The sequence below is a fragment of the Cydia amplana genome, chromosome 17 (genome assembly GCF_948474715.1).
Source record: "Cydia amplana chromosome 17, ilCydAmpl1.1, whole genome shotgun sequence".
NCBI classification, from domain to species: Eukaryota; Metazoa; Arthropoda; class Insecta; order Lepidoptera; family Tortricidae; genus Cydia; species Cydia amplana.
In genome coordinates, this window is record NC_086085.1 from 4785749 (window position 1) to 4791577 (window position 5829).

Consider the following 5829-nt stretch of genomic DNA (forward strand, 5'->3'; position numbering starts at 1 on the left):
CACTACCACAAGGCGCAAATTTCAAAATTTCCTTATAAATAGATGACCAAAAGTTTTCAAATTTGAGTCCTTTAGTGGCTGAAATGGTTGGCCAATCGGGCTATAGGGGTATTCCAGAAAAGTGTCGGGTACGTGGTTTTTTTAACACTTCTGATGAAGTTTAGAAGCTTATGGCATGATAACGTTTGATATCTTAGCTTTAAATTCAACGTTATGTAATACAGTTTTCTTCAGTTTATTACCACATTATACTTCGTTTTTTTTTAGGATTAGAAATTTGGTAAACTATATTGATGTGTCTTTTAATTGAAAAACACTTTTTAAAAATCAATAACTATTACTTATGAAAGCAGAAGACTTTAAGATCGTATTAGATAATTGTTACATATTTACCGTAACTTATTTTTAAAATGTGTTTTTCAATTAAAAGACACATCAAGATTGTTTACCAAATTTCTAATCCTAAAAAAAAACGAAGTATAATTGCCACCCAGCCAAACAAGCCACAAAAAAATCTTCATATAAGGTACCAGGATCCCGACTATCGGGTCGTCCGGCCTGGGAACGAAATCATAAAATACCCGATAGTCGGGTTTTCGGCACTGAATGTGTTAAGGTAGCTGACATACGCGTCACGTCCCCGACAAAGTAGACTTTTTTGTGGAATGCTCTTATTACTGCACAATTGAGGAGTGTCTTTTCAAAAGGGCTTATTTCTGTGTAGTTTTCATAGAGAAATAAGACCATTTAAAAAGACAATCCTCATTTACAACCAAGTCGATATTTTGTTTCTAACTATAAACATGTTTGATATAATTTTGTGACCACAATGGTTCAAAAGCACCTCGTTGACAAAGAATTAGCGCACTTACATACATACCGTTAGATAAAACTGATTTTACATTAATTTTTTGATAATTTCGATAACGTGATACACAGAACTCTATTCGCTAATAAATAATTCGAGAATAAATATAATCAAACAAAATGGCAGTTCATCTAACTTCGATAGTCACAATCAACAGATTCAAACAAATTTAAATCACGAACGTCGTCTAAAAAACGAAACACAACCGATTATTAACGAGTTAAAATCACAATTATAGGGCATTTGCACACTCGCCCCAATTTTCAAACAATCGCGTTGAGCGGGGTATATACTGGTGACATTAAGGGCTATTCTACACGATCTGACAGCTAATTGTTTGCAGGTCCTAACGTCTGAAACAATTTGCTTTCTGAGAAACCATAAACAGAATAATTTAAAACACGGTTTGTCTGTTATAATGTGTAGATACATGATTCTATTCACCCGAGAAAAAGGTCCTTCAGATGTGTAGAATACTGCCGAGAGCTCCAAATATGACCCCGCTTTATAAAAACTAAAATTAATCTATCTAAAGAGCGATCGCTATGTCACTACGTCTATGTCTAGGAATGGTAGGAGTTAGCACTACTGTCCGCTTCATTATTTGTTGTCTGACATACTGCTGTTCTAATACGTTTGGCGTCAAAGTATTCTCAACTCTCACAACAAGACATAAGGTCTATATCACGCCGAAAGGTAATTACAGAATTATCTATAATATAAATGTAAATATACCCTACCGTAAAAATATAACTACTACATTTAAACAGCACTAAGTTGCTATGTCGCTGTCTTTTTAGGAAATTTGTTAGTAGCTAGAGATAATAAAATATTCGTATAATATTTTGGGCAAAGCCGGTTCTCCACTAGAGACCCATAAGATTCTTGTTTTCGGTAAGTGTCATAGATCGATCATGGCAATCGATAGAAATGAGGAGCGACCTGGGGGACTAGCCAAGATAATTGTCATTTACATTAATTACGTTTATCCTAGCGTATCGTTTTCTGCTAACGATTGTCATCTTAGCTAACCCCCTGCGTTTGTCAGGAGAGATTATATATGTAAAGGTATCCAAACTCAATAGTACAGTAGTAAAATTGTCCCCGTCTACTAAAACTGAACCAAACCAATGTAAACACACCTTTATCATTAATTCATTTTCTGAGTTTCAATTTATTGGTATTTAGTGGAGAAACAGCCTTATAGTGCACCGAAGGGAAACATTTCTATTCATACCACAATTCTGTTATGCAAATAAGGCGTAATTTTCTCATAGTATTACCGAAAATGATGATTATTCGCATTCTTATATTGTTCATGATCTTTAGATTACTTATGCAGATATATACCTTAAAACCTTGATTTAGAAGCGATTATGCATTAATAACTGCTAGTAGGGAACTCTGCGTATTTACTTGATATACCTCAAAGTATTCTCTACCAGTCAAGCAGTGTACAGTCGACGTCAAAGATATGTTGACGCTTTTGCACCCTACTCCTTTGTAAAAAGGCGAAAAATGTAAACATATGTTTGACGTCGACTGTACTTAGTGATGTGTCTTACGATCAGTTTTGGTCATACATTTTATTGTACGAACGGTGAATTATCGAATTTTAACCATCAGTGCAATGGATCATTAAATTGGCACATTTGAACGACATTAACGCCTTATTTCATAACAGAATTACCCTCTACATTAAGAAGTATACGAAATTAATGCATTCTACATCTTGCACCGGATAGTGACGCTATGGCACTACACTAAGCGTGGTCCAGTTGATATCGTCACGTTGTATTATAATATAACAAACTATTACTTCGTCATCTTACGTAGTAATTCCTTGGCAAAGGCAGCATAGCGATCAATAACAAAGAATGCAACAAAATGCCAATGACGATTAAAATAAAGTACAAAAAACATCTTTCAATTTATTCATATCATTAAAACCGTTGAAATGATTGATTTTGACGCCATCTACCGGAATTACCACGTACGACAACCCGATTTGCTGGAAACCGATATATATGAGCAACTCACTATATGCATGCGTGGCTAAGTTGAAGGCTACCCGTTAGTAAATCCACAGCTTAAACCACAAAACGGTTTTGTTATACCATAGCTTGCCATAAAAAAAATGACATGAAAGTAATTTATTTGTGGTTTAAGACGTCGATATATCTATTCATAAGAATTGCAGCGTAAATAGAATAAACGTATCTACTGGTAAGTGCATTAAAATATTTTGAACATGAGTACTGGCACTGTTTGTATGTGAAGGTAGTGGAAGCCGTTTTGTCATTTGATTATAAACCTTGTCTTATAAGCATTAGGTCGACAATTGAATTGGAGTCTAGTTCAGCATTTATAGGTAATTGTGGTTTATTTATAATTTAGAGTCATCAAGTGTTTATCGTCAGAATTATATACAGACAATGCCGTTACCCTACTATTTTTCCATTAAAAATATTAAGTTTAATAAGCTAAGTAATCAACAACTAAATTAAATATTTAAGCGGTCCAAACATATATAGAATAACATAATTATTTGACGGAAAAGCTATGTCAATACATTTTTAATCGTATTAGTACATTTACCAAATAACCATATACATACAAATGATTTATAAACATTACCAGCTACGTACTACTAATTTGCAACATATACATACCTAAATATACATAAAGGTTCTACGTAATAAAATGGTAAACATATTTTGTACAATGATTTCATTATTTGTTCATCAGTATAAGCAATAATGGATTTTATTATCAAGCGATAAAGTTCTTAATCGTTTGTCGTTGAACATAGACAACTAAACCAATAGATGTGCGGAAGTGAAGTCATACAAGAATTCGTAACGTAAGAACTTAAGAAGGAACTTCATATAAAACGCAAAAATGGCGTCATACTTTGGGAGAATACTAGTACTACCTACGATTTTAGGTAGGTAGGTCATATTGAACTACTTTTACTATGGGGTTAAACACGATATCGCAGAAATATATTCGGCTGTCCAATGGAAAATTGCATTCACCAAAAAAAATCGCGATTTCAGTGTTGGTTCCATAGTAAATGTTGCTCGTATTGACTTATTCACCACGCAAAGTGTGGTTAGATGTTAAACTATTTGCCCCTTATTCATAAAACTTAGCGAACTCTTACAAAACTCTTTTAAATTTTATCAAAATGCGGGATAAGTACAAACGCAATAAATACTACAAATAATAATAATGTTTTTATGCCCATTCGTCTTTTACTAGTGTGTAAGACAATTTGTTTATATTAGTCATATTGTCAAAAATCCAACTTTTTATGCTACGAATTCTTATTCAACCACGCTCATCCAAAAGTTGTCTATGGTGTAAAGCGTCAGTAAAAAACTTGGCGACTTTCATGTCGTCTATACACAGCCTTATTATTTAGAAATTTTAATCCAAGCCCTTAAGTCGAATGCCGCAACCTAGTCAAAAAAGCCGAACCGGAGTATTTTAAAATATACCTTCTTCCCATTGCGTTAGACACAATTTCCTTCGACTGGACGGGCTGCGGGCTAATATAGCCCGTGGTAGTAAGCTTTATATATCGAATAACATTGAAAGCTGTTTAGGGTAATACTAAAAACTTTTCTGAGTCCAAAAAAAATTGATTTCCAGACATTTTTCATTGTTGTACAATTTGTACTAGCTCCAGAAGTAAATAGCGAGCGAAGTATCCAAAATGATCTTCACAAACTTTTGTTCTCTTAACAATAAAGTTTTAGAAATATAATTTATAAACAAATAAATAAATATTATAGGACATTTTTACACAAATTTACTAAGCCCCACAGTAAGCTCAAGAAGGCTTGTGTTATGGGTACTCAGACAACGATAGATATAATATACAAATACTTAAATACATAGAAAACAACCATGACTCAGGAACAAATATCTGTGCTCATCACACAAATAAATGCCCTTACTGGGATTCGAACCCAGGACCGCGGCTTCACAGGCAGGGTCACTACCCACTAGGCCAGACCGGTCGTCATGGTCGTCAATTTAGAACTCACCTAGCAACTTCTGATGTTGACCGTACATTTCAAATATGAATAATCAATTATGAAATAGAGATAGATAAAACACCTTATTAATTGGTGCGGAAAATTATACACATCAGAAAAGTTTTCAATATTTCATTAATATTATAGGTTTACAACATTGACAGTGTTGCTAGTTGTAAAAATTGGGAAAAATACATTTAGGTCTCATAATTGTAAGGTTTTTTTTTACTTGCACCATAATACTATTTAAGACTTAATATAAAACTGTAGGGATAGCAAGTACTGTTTAAAAATATTACACTTTCAAAATATGAAACATTTCTTTTTCCATGCTACAGTGAGATTCTTTCTTTTACAAATGTATGCATATTTGGTAATAATGAAATCCAAAGTCACTCAAGAAGATGTCTTAAATTCAACCCGCTAGGATTCATTTTCCTTTGCTTCCGATGGGAATGGTACAAGCTATCTCCACAGTTGCGTTTTATTCGACAGTTTGAATGGCAAGTATATTTGAGGATTGGTATTAATGTCTTAATGAGTATTTTAAGCCCTTTCAATGTCACATTGAAGTCGTAAGACTCTTTCATCTATTTTTTTTTAAACAAAACAAATTTAACAATTTGTATTGACTATGTGCCCTTTCGTGAGTCCAAATATTTCAACTATTTGGCACATGAAAACCGTGAAATAAGTACGCACACATAGCTAATAGTTCAGGTAATTCTCCGGATAATAAATTCAGATAGTTTTTTTTTATGTGGCCCTTGAGTCCCACAGGCGCGATATAGCTTCACAAATGACAATTAAAATTAAATTCTAAACTAAATTGTATACATTAAGGTCGTTTTTCCGACAAAGTTAAGACCTCTGGGACTCCAGGGATCAATAGAGTAAAAATGTCATTATTTTTAT